Source organism: Oncorhynchus masou, unplaced genomic scaffold (genome assembly GCF_036934945.1).
Source record: "Oncorhynchus masou masou isolate Uvic2021 unplaced genomic scaffold, UVic_Omas_1.1 unplaced_scaffold_1059, whole genome shotgun sequence".
NCBI classification, from domain to species: domain Eukaryota; kingdom Metazoa; phylum Chordata; class Actinopteri; order Salmoniformes; family Salmonidae; genus Oncorhynchus; species Oncorhynchus masou.
The window spans coordinates 115,001-128,969 of NW_027000298.1; the positions used below are offsets into that span (position 1 = coordinate 115,001).

The window sequence follows — 13,969 nt, forward strand, 5'->3', positions numbered from 1 at the left end:
GGCCCAGGGTTTAGAACCACAAACCCCATGCTGCCGGGGTGTGGTCGGGGCCTACGCCGCAGTGCAAACACTATCAATTTCACATCCAGGCTATGCTATGTGCTGTGCTATATACTGGGCAATATACTGGGTTATGTACTGGGTTATGTACTGGGTTATGTACTGGGCTATCTACTGGGTTATGTACTGGGTTATGTACTGGGGTATGTACTGGGTTATGTACTGGGTTATGCACTGGTCAATGTACTGGTTTATGTACTAGGTTATGTACTGGACAATATACTGGGTTATGTACTGGGTTATGTACTGGGTTATGTACTGGGCTATGTACTGGGTTATGCACTGGGCAATGTACAGGGTTATGTACTAGGTTATGTACTGGGCAATGTACTGGGTTATGTATTGGGTTATGTACTGGACAATGTACTGGGTTATGTACTGTGTTATGTACTTGGCAATGTACTGGGTTATGTACTGGGTTATATACTGGGTTATGTACTGGACAATGTACTGGGTTATGTACTAGGTTATGATCTGGGAAATGTACTGGGTTATGTAATGGGCAATGTACTGGGTTATGTACTTGGCAATGTACTGGGCAATGTAATGGGCAATGTACTGGGCAATGTACTGGGTTATGTACTGGGTTGTGTACTGGGTTATGTACTGGGTTATGTACTGGGTTATGTACTGGGCAATATTGTTACTGTGTAATGTGTTACTGTGTAATGTTTTACTATGTGACTGTGTTACTGTGTTACTGTGTTACTGTGTTACTGTTTTACTGTGTTACTGTGTTACTGTGTAATGTGTTACTGTGTAATGTGTTACTGTGTAATGTGTTAATGTGTTACTGTGTAATGTGTTACTGTGTAATGTGTAATGTGTTACTGTGTTACTGTGTAATATGTTACTGTGTTACTGTGTAATGTGTTACTGTGTAATGTGTTAATGTGTTACTGTGTTACTGTGTAATGTGTTACTGTGTAATGTGTTACTGTGTAATGTGTTACTGTGTTACTGTGTTACTGTGTTACTGTGTAATGTGTTACTGTGTTACTGTGTAATGTGTTACTGTGTTACTGTGTAATGTGTAATGTGTTACTGTGTAATGTGTTACTGTGTAATGTGTAATGTGTTACTGTGTAATGTGTTACTGTGTAATGTGTTTATGTGTTACTGTGTTACTGTGGAATGTGTTACTGTGTTACTGTGTTACTGTGTTACTGTGTTACTGTGTAATGTGTAATGTGTTACTGTGTAATGTGTTACTGTGTAATGTGTTACTGTGTAATGTGTTACTGTGTTACTGTGTTACTGTGTAATGTGTAATGTGTTACTGTGTTACTGTGTTACTGTGTAATATGTTACTGTGTTACTGTGTAATGTGTTAATGTGTTAATGTGTTACTGTGTAATGTGTTACTGTGTAATGTGTAATGTGTTACTGTGTTACTGTGTAATATGTTACTGTGTTACTGTGTTACTGTGTAATGTGTTACTGTGTTAATGTGTTACTGTGTTACTGTGTTACTGTGTTACTGTGTTACTGTGTAATGTGTTAATGTGTTACTGTGTTACTGTGTTACTGTGTTACTGTGTAATGTGTTACTGTGTTACTGTGTTACTGTGTTACAGTGTTACTGTGCTACTGTGTTACTGTGTTACTGTTTAATGTGTTACTGTGTTACTGTGTTACTGTGGAATGTGTAATGTGTTACTGTGTTACTGTGTAATGTGTTACTGTGTTACTGTGTTACTGTGTTACTGTGTAATGTGTTACTGTGTAATGTGTTACTGTGTTACTGGGTTACTGTGTTACTGTGTAATGTGTAATGTGTTACGGTGTAATGTGTTAATGTGTTACTGTGTTACTGTGTTACTGTGTTACTGTGTTACTGTGTAATGTGTAATGTGTTACGGTGTAATGTGTTACTGTGTTACTGTGTTACTGTGTTACTGTGTAATGTGTAATGTGTTACGGTGTAATGTGTTAATGTGTTACTTTGTTACTGTGTTAATGTGGAATGTGTTACTGTGTTACTGTGTTACTGTGTTACTGTGTAATGTGTTACTGTGTTACTGTGTTACTGTGTTAATGTGTTACTGTGTAATGTGTTACTGTGTTACTGTGTAATGTGTTACTGTGTTACTGTGTTACTGTGTTACTGTGTAATGTGTTAATGTGTTACTGTGTAATGTGTAACTGTGTAATGTGTAATGTGTTACTGTGTTACTGTGTAATATGTTACTGTGTTACTGTGTAATGTGTTACTGTGTAATGTGTTAATGTGTTAATGTGTTACTGTGTTACTGTGTTACTGTGTAATGTGCTACTGTGTTACTGTGTTACTGTTTAATGTGTTACTGTGTTACTGTGTTACTGTGTTACTGTGTTAATGTGTTACTGTGTACTGTGTTACTGTGTTACTGTGTAATGTGTTACTGTGTTACTGTGTTACTGTGTTACTGTGTTACTGTGTAATGTGTTACTGTGTTAATGTCTTACTGTGTAATGTGTACTGTGTTACTGTGTAATGTGCTACTGTGTTACTGTGTTACTGTTTAATGTGTTACTGTGTTACTGTGTTACTGTGTTACTGTGTTAATGTGTTACTGTGTACTGTGTTACTGTGTTACTGTGTAATGTGTTACTGTGTTACTGTGTTACTGTGTAATGTGTAATGTGTACTGTGTTACTGTGTTAATGTGTAACTGTGTAATGTGTTACTGTGTTAATGTGTTACTGTGTAATGTGTACTCCTCTCTTCCCATCTCATCTCTTCTCATCGTTTTTGTCATTGTCAACTCTTGGGTCTGCGTCCCAAATGGTATGAGCTCTGGTCATAAATAGTGTATATATATATATATATATATAAGTCTTCAACTTTCTGCTATGTAACAGAGTTAATCCAGCCCCCAGCAGACATCCTGGTAGTTACTGTTGCTGGGCAGGTGTTACACTCAGGACTAATGTGGAGAACAGAGGTTGTTTCTGGGGAGATGTGATTGAGGGAAGGAGTGGGGGTATATTTTAAACCCTGTTATTGGTGTAGATTTACAGTAAGGGATGGTGATGGCTGGGATTGGTGTAGATTTACAGTACAGGTCAGGGTTAGTGATGGCCGGTATTGGAGTAGATTTACAGTAGGGGTTAGTGATGGCTGGTATTGGAGTAGATTTACAGTAGGGGTTAGTGATGGCTGGTATTGGTGTAGATTTACAGTACAGGTCAGGGTTAGTGATGGCTGGTATTGGTGTAGATTTACAGTAAGGGTTAGTGATGGCTGGTATTGGTGTAGATTTACAGTACAGGTCAGGGTTAGTGATGGCTGGTATTGGAGTAGATTTACAGTAGGGGTTAGTGATGGCTGGTATTGAGTAGATTTACAGTAGGGGTTAGTGATGGCTGGTACTGGTGTAGATTTACAGTACAGGTCAGGGTTAGTGATGGCTGGTATTGGTGTAGATTTACAGTAAGGGATAGTGATGGCTGGTATTGGTGTAGATTTAAATTTACTCAATACCAGCCATCACTAACCCTGACCTGTACTGTAAGGGTAAGTGATGGCTGGTATTGGAGTAGATTTACGGTAGGAGTTAGTGATACTGGTATTGGTGTAGATTTACAGTAGAGGTCAGGTTAGTGATGGCTGGTATTGGTGTAGATTTACAGTAGGGGTTAGTGATGGCTGGCATTGGTGTAGATTTACAGTAGGGGTTAGTGATGGCTGCTATTGGTGTAGATTTACAGTAGGGGTTAGTGATGGCTGGTATTGGTGTAGATTTACAGTAGGGGTAAGGGGTAGTGATGGCTGGTATTGGTGTAGATTTACAGTAAGGTTTAGTGATGGCTGGTATTGGTGTAGATTTACAGTAGGGGTTAGTTATGGCTGGTATTGGTGTAGATTTACAGTAGGGGTTAGTGATGGCTGGGATTGTTGTAGATTTATAGTAAGGGTAAGTGATGGCTGGTATTGGAGTAGATATACAGTAAGGGTTAGTGATGGCTGGTATTGGAGTAGATTTACAGTAGGGGTTAGTGATGGCTGCTATTGGTGTAGATTTACAGTACTGGTCAGGGTTAGTGATGGCTGGTATTGGAGTAGATTTACAGTAAGGGTTAGTGATGGCTGGTATTGGAGTAGATTTACATTAGGGGTTAGTGATGGCTGGTATTGCAGTAGAGTTACAGTAGGGGTTAGTGATGGCTGGTATTGGTGTAGATTTACAGTTAGGGTTAGTGATGGCTGGTATTGGAGTAGATTTACAGTAGGGGTAAGGGTTAGTGATGGCTGGTATTGGTGTAGATTTACAGTAAGGGTTCGTGATGGCTGGTATTGGTGTGGATTTACAGTAAGGGTTAGTGATGGCTGGTATTGGAGTAGATTTGCAGTAGGGGTTAGTGATGGCTGGTATTGGTGTAGATTTACAGTACAGGTCAGGGTTAGTGATGGCTGGTATTGGAGTAGATTTACAGTAGGGGTTAGTTATGGCTGGTATTGGTGTAGATTTACAGTAGGGTTAGTGATGGCTGGTATTGGTGTAGATTTACAGTAGGGGTTAGTGATGGCTGGTATTGGTGTAGATTTACAGTAGGGGTTAGTGATGGCTGGTATTGGTGCAGATTTACAGTAAGGGTTAGTGATGGCTGGTATTGGAGTAGATTTATAGTAGGGGTAAGGGTAAGTGATGGCTGGTATTGGAGTAGATTTACAGTAGGGGTTAGTGATGGCTGGTATTGGAGTAGATTTACAGTAGGGGTTAGTGATGGCTGCTATTGGTGTAGATTTACAGTAGGGGTTAGTGATTGCTGGTATTGGTGTAGATTTACAGTAAGGGTTAGTGATGGCTGGTATTGGAGTAGATTTACAGTAGGGGTAAGGGTTAGTGATGGCTGGTATTGGTGTAGATTTACAGTAAGGTTTAGTGATGGCTGGTATTGGTGTAGATTTACAGTAGGGGTTAGTTATGGCTGTTATTGGTGTAGATTTACAGTAGGGGTTAGTGATGGCTGGGATTGTTGTAGATTTATAGTAAGGGTAAGTGCTGGCTGGTATTGGAGTAGATATACAGTAAGGGTTAGTGATGGCTGGTAATGGAATAGATTTACAGTAGGGGTTAGTGATGGCTGGTATTGGTGTAGATTTACAGTACAGGTCAGGGTTAGTGATGGCTGGTATTGGAGTAGAGTTACAGTAGGGGTTAGTGATGGCTGTTATTGGAGTAGATTTACAGTAGGGGTTAGCGATGGCTGGTATTGGTGTAGATTTACAGTAAGGGTAAGGGTTAGTGATGGCTGGTATTGGTGTAGATTTATAGTAGGGTTAGTGATGGCTGCTATTTGTGTAGATTTACAGTATGGGTTAGTGATGGCTGGTATTGGTGTAGATTTACAGTAGGGGTTAGTGATGGCTGGTATTGGTGTAGATTTACAGTAGGGGTTAGTGATGGCTGGTATTGTTGTAGATTTATAGTAAGGGTAAGTGATGGCTGGTATTGGAGTAGATATACAGTAAGGGTTAGTGATGGCTGGTATTGGAATAGATTTACAGTAGGGGTTAGTGATGGCTGGTATTGGTGTAGATTTACAATAGGGGTAAGGGTTAGTGATGGCTGGTATTGGTGTAGATTTATAGTAGGGGTTAGTGATGGCTGGTATTGGAGTAGATTTACAGTATGGGTTAGTGATGGCTGGTATTGGTGTAGATTTACAGTATGGGTTAGTGATGGCTGGTATTGGTGTAGATTTACAGTAGGGGTTAGTGATGGCTGGTATTGGTGTAGATTTACAGTAGGGGTTAGTGATGGCTGGTATTGTTGTAGATTTATAGTAAGGGTAAGATGGCTGGTATTGGAGTAGATATACAGTAAGGGTTAGTGATGGCTGGTATTGGGAATAGATTTACAGTAGGGGTTAGTGATGGCTGGTATTGGTGTAGATTTACAATAGGGGTAAGGGTTAGTGATGGCTGGTATTGGTGTAGATTTATGGTAGGGGTTAGTGATGGCTGGTATTGGAGTAGATTTACAGTATGGGTTAGTGATGGCTGGTATTGGTGTAGATTTACAGTAGGGGTTAGTGATGGCTGGTATTGGTGTAGATTTACAGTAAGGGTTAGTGATGGCTGGTATTGAGCATATTTACAGTCGGGGTAAGGGTTAGTGATGCTGGTATTGGTGTAGATATACAGTAGGGGTTAGTGATGGCTGGTATTGGTGTAGATTTACAGTAGGGGTTAGTGATGGCTGGTATTGGTGTAGATTTACAGTAAGGGTTAGTGATGGCTGGTATTGGAGTAGATTTATAGTAGGGGTTAGTGATGGCTGGTATTGGTGTAGATTTACAGTAAGGGTTAGTGATGGCTGTGCTGTGGGACTTCCAGAGCTGAATATGTGAAATGTTTAAGCTCTGAAACCTTCAGCCAGATTTACACACACACAAAAATAAGCACACACACACACACACATGCACACACACACACACACACACACACACGCACACATGCACACACATACACACAAACACACACTCAAATTTCGACAAATGTCAGGGACTGGGTGTCCCACACTCAAAGGTGAAAGTAACGGTGTGCGTTTGAAGTAACGCATATACTCTAAAATAATTACAACTCCATGTGTTTAAAAATATATTGTGAAGTAGCCAGAATGTAGGTCAATGTCGCAGTTAGATGATCACCTGTTTTCTACAGTCCCCCACAAAAACCCCAGAAATGGAACCTGATATTTTTGGCTTCTGACCAGACTAGACTTGCATTTCATAACGCAGAACAGAGGAGAAAAGGGCAAACTGAAAGAGAGTTGAGCTGAGACCAATCGCTAGCCCTTCTCTAGTCCGCTCTCTAGTCCCTTCTCTAGTCCCCTCTCTAGTCCCCTCTCTAGTCCCTTCTCTAGTCCCCTCTCTCTAGTCCCCTCTCTAGTCCCTTCTCTAGTCCCCTCTCTAGTCCCCTCTTGTCTCCTGTCTTGTCTCCTCTAGACCCCTCTATAGTACACTCTCTAGTCCCCTCTCTAGACCCCCTCTCTAGACCCCTCTCTAGTCCCCTCTCTAGACCCCTCTAGTCCCCTGTCTAGTCCCTTCTCTAGTCCCCCCTCTCTAGTCCCCTCTCGTCCTTCTCTAGTCCCCTCTCTAGTACCCTCTTGTCTCCTCTCTTGTCTCCTCTCTAGACCCCTCTCTAGTCCCTTCTCTAGTCCCCTCTCTAGTCCCCTCTCTAGTCCCCCTCTCTAGACCCGTCTCTAGACCCCTATCTAGTCCCTCTCTAGTCCCATCTCTAGACCCCCTCTAGACCCCCTCTCTTGTCTCCTCTCTAGTCCCCTCTCTAGACCCCTCTCTAGACCCCCTCTATAGTAACCTCTCTAGTCCCCTCTAGACCCCCTCTCTACAACCCTCTCAAGACCCCTCTCTAGGACCCCTATCTAGTCCCCCTTATAGTAACCTCTCTAGACCCCTCTCTACAACCCTCTCTTGTCTCTCTCTAGTCTCCTCTCTAGACCCCATCTAGACCCCCATACAACCCTCTCTACACCCCTCTCTACAACCCTCTCTTGTCTCCTCTCTAGTCTCCTCTCTAGTCCCTCTCTAGTCCCCTCTCTAGTCCCAACTCTAGAAGGAAGGCATTGCTTAAAGGGATAACAGCCTGCTTCACATTTGCAATTTTTAAAAAACCTCAATCAATAGGGAAAACACTCCTGGGTTTAGTCTCATCTCTCTCAATACATATATCTATATATACATCTATACATACATACAGTGGGGAGAACAAGTTTTTGATACACTGCCGATTTTGCAGGTTTTCCTACTTACAAAGCGTGTAGAGGTCTGTAATTTTTATCATAGGTGCACTTCAACTGTGAGAGACTTGAATCCAAAATGAAAAATCCAGAAAATCATGGTATGATTTTTAAGTAATTAATTTGCATTTTATTGAGTTAAGGGAATAAATAGGCCATGGTGGCGAAGTAATTACAATATAGCAATTAAACACTGGAATGGTAGATCGGCAGAAGATGAATGTGCAGGTAGAGATACTGGGGTGCAAAGGAGCAAAATAAATAAATAAATACCAGTATGGGGATGAGGTAGGTAGATGGGCTGTTTATAGATGGGCTATGTACAGGTGCAGTGATCTGTAAGCTGCTCTAACAGCGTACTTAAAGTTAGTGGGGAGATGTGAGTCTCAGCCAGAGATTTTTGCAATTCATTCCAGTCATGGGCAGCAGAGAACTGGAAGGAAGACGACCAAAGAGGAATTGGCTTTGGGAGTGAACAATGAAATATACCTGCTGGGGCGCATGCTACGAGTGGGTGCTGCTATGGTGACCAGTGAGCTGAGATAAGGCGGGGAACTTTACCTAGCAGAGACTTGTAGATAACCCAGCAGTGGGTTTGGCGCGGAAGGTATGAAGGAAGGGCCAGCCAGCGAGGAGGCGTACAGGTCGTAATGGTGGGTAGTGTATGGGGCTTTGGTGACAAAACGGATGGCACTGTGATAGACTGCATCAGTTTGTTGAGTAGGGTATTGGAGGCTATTTTGTAAATGACATCACCGGTCGTCGAGGATCGGTAGGATGGGCAGTTTTACGAGGGCATGTTTAGCAGCATGAGTGAAGGATGCTTTGTTGCGATATAGGAAGCCTTTTCTAGATTTCATTTTGGATTAGAGATGCTTAATGAGAGTCTGGAAGGAGAGTTTACAGTCTAACCAGACACCCAGGTATTTGTAGCTGTCCACGTATTCTAAGTCAGAACCGTCCAGAGTAGTGATGCTGGATGGGCGAGCAGGTGCGGGCAGTGATCAATTGAATAGCATGCATTTAGTTTTACTTGCATGTAAGAGCAGTTGGAGGCCACGGAAGGAGAGTTGTATGGCATTGAAGCTCGTCTGGAGGTTAGTTAACACAGTGTCCAAGGAGTGGCCAGAAGTATACAGAATGGTCAAATCAGATTTTATTTGTCACATACACATGGTTAGCAGATGTTAATGCGAGTGTAGCGAATGGTACAGAATGGTGCGTCTGCGTAGAGGAGGATCAGAGAATCACCAGCAGCAAGAGCAACATCATTGATGTATACAGAAAAGAGAGTCGGCCCGAGAATTGAACCCTGTGGCACCCCCATAGAGACGGCCAGAGGTCTGGACAACAGGCCCTCCGATTTGACACACTGAACTCTGTCAGAGAAGTAGTTGGTGAACCAGGCGAGGCAGTCATTTGAGATACCAAGGCTGTCGAGTCTGCCAATAAGAATGTGGTGATTGACAGAGTCGAAAGCCTTGGTCGATGCACAGTAATGTCTCTTATCGATGGCGGTTAAGATATCGTTTAGGACCTTGAGCGTGGCTGTGGTGCACCCATGACCAGCTCTGAAACCAGATTGCATAACGGAGAGGGAATACGGTGAGATCTCGAAATGGTCAGTAATCTGTTTGTTAACTTGGCTTTTGGAAGACCCTAGAACGACAGGGTAGGATAGATATAGGTCTGTAGAATTTGGGTCTGGAAGTGTCACCCCTTTGAAGAGGAGATGACCGCGGCAGCTTTCCGATCTTTGGGAATGAATCGGTCATTCCAATGAATCGGTCGACCTCTAGTATACAGTACTCTGTAGAGTATAAATATGTTGTCATCAGTATTCTCTGTAGAGTATAGCTATGTTGTCATCATTGTATTCTGTGGAGTATAGTCCTGGTGTCATCAGTGTACTCTGTGGAGTGTTGTCTGCAAATGATGTGTTAAAACTCATTTCATGATCTTATTTTTCACATTTGACCAATCAGATCAACTCTGAAAAAGATCTGATGTGAAAAGATCTGATGTGATTGGTCAAAAGAACCAATTAGTGGAAAGCAGATCAGAACTGGGCTTCCTGTAAACGTGTCTCTTGTCTCTCTCTCTCCCTCTCTGCAGGAGTGGGACACAGAGTTAAGCGTACGGCGAGGAGTGGGCTGAGACTTGTCTTTTGGGAACACGGTCCGGGCGGGGTCTGCTCCCCCAGATAGGGCAGAATCTGGGAGCGCACTGGGGATGGTAAACAGGGACATGGTTGAATGATTCATTGATTGATCGGTGAACAAATGAAACATGACATTGATTTTTGCTGTATTACAGGACAACGCAGGCAACAACATTTGCATCCCCATAAAGACATATTTTCAGTATATTATATTGTATGTTTGTATTGAGTAATGGAAACACAAAAACCATTGCATATCTGTGAGAACTCTCAACGTTCCAAATGGCACCTTATTTACTATTGGCCCTGGCCATAGGGCTCTGGTCTAAAGTAGTGCACTATATAGGAATAGGTGCCATAGGGTCTGGTCAAAGTAGTGCACTATATAGAATAGGGTGTCATAGTGCTCTGGTCTAAAGTAGTGCACTATATAGAGAATAGGGTGTCATAGGGTTCTGGTCTAAGTAGTGCACTATATAGGGAATAAGGGTGCCATAGGGCTCTAATAAAGTTGTACTATATAGGGAATAGGGTGCCATAGGGCTCTGGGCTAAAGTTGTACTATATAGGGAATAGGGTGCTATAGGGCTCTGGTCTAAAGTAGTGCATCATCTAGGAATAGGGTGCCATAGGCTCTGGTCCTAAAGTATTGCCCTATATAGGGAACAAGGTGCCATAGGCTCTAAGGTTCAAAGTAGTGCACTATATAGGGGAATAGGGTGCCATAGTGGGCTCTGGTCTAAAGTAGTGCACTATATAGGGAATAGGGTGCCCATAGGGGGCTCTGGTCTAAAAGTAGTGCACTATATAGGGGAATAGGTGCCATGGGCTCTGGTCTAAAGTAGTGCACTATATAGAAGACTAGGGTGCCATAGGGCTCTGTCTATAGTAGTGCACTATATAGGGAATAGGGTGCCATAGGGCTCTGGTCTAAGTAGTACTCTATAGGGAATAGGGTTCCATAGGCTCTAGTCTTAAAGTAGTGCACTTAAGGGAATAGGGTGTCATAGGGTTCTGGTCTAAAGTAGTGCACTATATAGGGAATAGGGCCCCATAGGCTCTGATCTAAAGTAGTGCACTATATAGGAATGCTAGGGCCCCATAGGCTCTGATCTAAAGTAGTGCACTATATAGGGAATAGGGTCCCATAGGTCTCTGATCTAAAGTAGTGCACTATATAGGGAATAGGTCTCTGGTCTAAAGTAGCACTATATAGGAATAGGGTCCATAGGGCTCTGGCTAAAGTAGTGCACTATATAGGAAATAGGGTCCCATAGGGCTCTACAGTCTAAGTAGTGCACTATATAGGGGAATAGGGTCCCATAGGAGCTCTGATCTAAAGTAGTGCACTATATAGGGAATAGGGCCTGGGGCTCTGATCTAGTAGTGCACTATATAGGGAATAGGGCTCTGGTCTAAAGTAGTGCACTACATAGGGAATAGGGTCCCATGGGGCTCTGGATTTAAAATGTAGTGCACTATATAGGGAATAGGGTCCCATAGGGCTCTGAGTGTAAGCAGTCCCTACTGGGAATGGAGACCCCATAGGGCTCTGGTCTAAAGTAGTGCACTATATAGGGAATAGGGTGCCATAGTGCTCTGGTCTAAAGTAGTGCACTACATAGGGAATAGGGCCCCATTTGAAACATAATCCTGTCCTTGTAAAAGTTACATGTATCAGTGTATGTCTGTGTCCAGGCCACGCCCCCCTACTTCCCATGTGCAGGCCTGGTATGATGAGGTGAAGGACTATTCCTTCCCTTACCCCCAGGAATGTGACCCCTACTGCCCCTTTAGATGTTCCGGCCCGGTCTGCACACACTACACACAGGTAGGCAGCAGATCAAACCAAAAGTCAGAAAATAGGGGGAAACATACCATTTTAAAAACTTGTAACTCATTATTAACTTAACAAGGCTAACATGTTTATCAGGCGCCATCTGATCTCTCGGTTTTTGTGTGTGTGTGTGTGTGTGTGTGTGTGTGTGTGTGTGTGTGTGTGTGTGTGTGTGTGTGTGTGTGTGCGTGCGTGTGTGTGTGTGTGTGTGTGTGTGTGTGTGTGTGTGTGTGTGTGTGTGTAGTTGGTGTGGGCCACCAGCAGCAGGATAGGCTGTGCCATCAACATTTGCTACAACATGAACGTGTGGGGTCAGAACTTGGCTAAAGCTGTTTACCTGGTCTGCAACTACTCACCCAAGTAAGACCCTTAGATAGGGGCTACACCTGACTCAATGGGTTAGATAGGGGTTAAACCTGACTCAATGGGTTAGTTAGGGGTTACACCTGACTCAATGGGTTAGGTAGGGGCTACACCTGACTCAATGGGTTAGATAGGGGTTACTCCCTACTCAATGGGTTAGATAGGGGTTAAACCTGACTCAATGGGTTAGATAGGGGTTACACCTGACTCAATGGGTTAGATAGGGGTTACACCTGACTCAATGGGTTAGATAGGTGTTAAACCTGACTCAATGGGTTAGATAGGGGTTACACCTGACTCAATGGGTTAGGTAGGGGTTAAACCTGACTCAATGGGTTAGATAGGGGTTACACCTGACTCAATGGGTTAGGTAGGGGTTACACCTGACTCAATGGGTTAGGTAGGGGTTACTCCCTACTCAATGGGTTAGGTAGGGGTTAAACCTGACTCAATGGGTTAGATAGGGGTTAAACCTGACTCAATGGGTTAGATAGGGGTTAAACCTGACTCAATGGGTTAGATAGGGGTTACACCTGACTCAATGGGTTAGGTAGGGGTTACTCCCTACTCGATGGGTTAGTTAGGGGTTACATCTGACTCAATGGGTTAGGTAGGGGTTAAACCTGACTCAATGGGTTAGATAGGGGTTACACCTGACTCAATGGGTTAGGTAGGGGTTAAACCCGACTCGATGGGTTAGTTAGGGGTTAAACCTGACTCTACAGGTTAGTTAGGGGTTACTCCCTACTCGATGGGTTAGTTAGGGGTTACATCTGACTCAATGGGGTAGGTAGGGGTTACACCTGACTCAATGGGGTAGGTAGGGGTTAAACCTGACTCAATGGGTTAGTTAGGGGTTAAACCTGACTCTACAGGTTAGTTAGGGGTTACTCCCTACTCGATGGGTTAGTTAGGGGTTACATCTGACTCAATGGGTTAGTTAGGGGTTACACCTGACTCGATGGGTTAGTTAGGGGTTACTCCCTACTCGATGGGTTAGTTAGGGGTTACTCCCTACTCAATGGGTTAGTTAGGGGTTACACCTGACTCGATGGGTTAGTTAGGGTTTAAAGAGATGAAGTTGAAGAGAGGAGACGAGGAGAGGAGTGGAGATGAGAGGTCAGGGAAGGGGAGAGGATCGGAGACAAATAAAGGAAGACACAACAGACTTGTCTCCTATGTCCTACTAACCCTTGACCTCTGACCTGTCACCTCAGGGGTAACTGGTGGGGTCATGCACCCTATAAACACGGCACCCCCTGCTCTGCCTGCCCCCCCAGCTATGGAGGACGATGCAAGGACAACCTCTGCTACAAAGGTGTGTGTGTGGCGCAGGTTCGTGTGTGTGGTTAGGTGTGTGTGTGGTGTTGGTTTGTGTGTGTGGTGTTGGTTCGTGTGTGTGGTTAGGTGTGTGTGTGGTGTTGGTTTGTGTGTGTGGTGTTGGTTTGTGTGTGTGGTTAGGTGTGTGTGTAGTGTTGGTTTGTGTGTGTGGTGTTGGTTCGGTGTGCTGGTTAGGCGGTCGGGGTGTGTGTGGCGTCAGGGTGTCTGTTGGCTTGGGAACACACTGCAATAACTATCTCATGTTTACACAAATACACTGTCTTTTTCTGTCCAGTTCAGGATGATTCCCAAATGGCAACTTATTCCCTTTAAAGTACACTCCTTTTGACCAGAGACCAGAGACCTAAGGGCCCTGGTATCCCTCGTCAAAGGAGTGCCCTAGATAGGGAATAGAGTGTAATTTGGGACACATCCTCGGTATCAGAGCTAAATTGTATTACACCTTTTCCTCTCTGTCTC

The 13,969-nt window shown here is 43.6% G+C and overlaps 1 pseudogene; it reads left to right on the forward strand.

Moving 5' to 3' along the window:
• The window catches only part of LOC135528930 (cysteine-rich secretory protein LCCL domain-containing 1-like), a 53,862-nt pseudogene extending 39,970 nt beyond the window's left edge, over positions 1-13,892 (forward strand).
• The last annotated feature ends 77 nt before the right edge of the window (positions 13,893-13,969 follow it).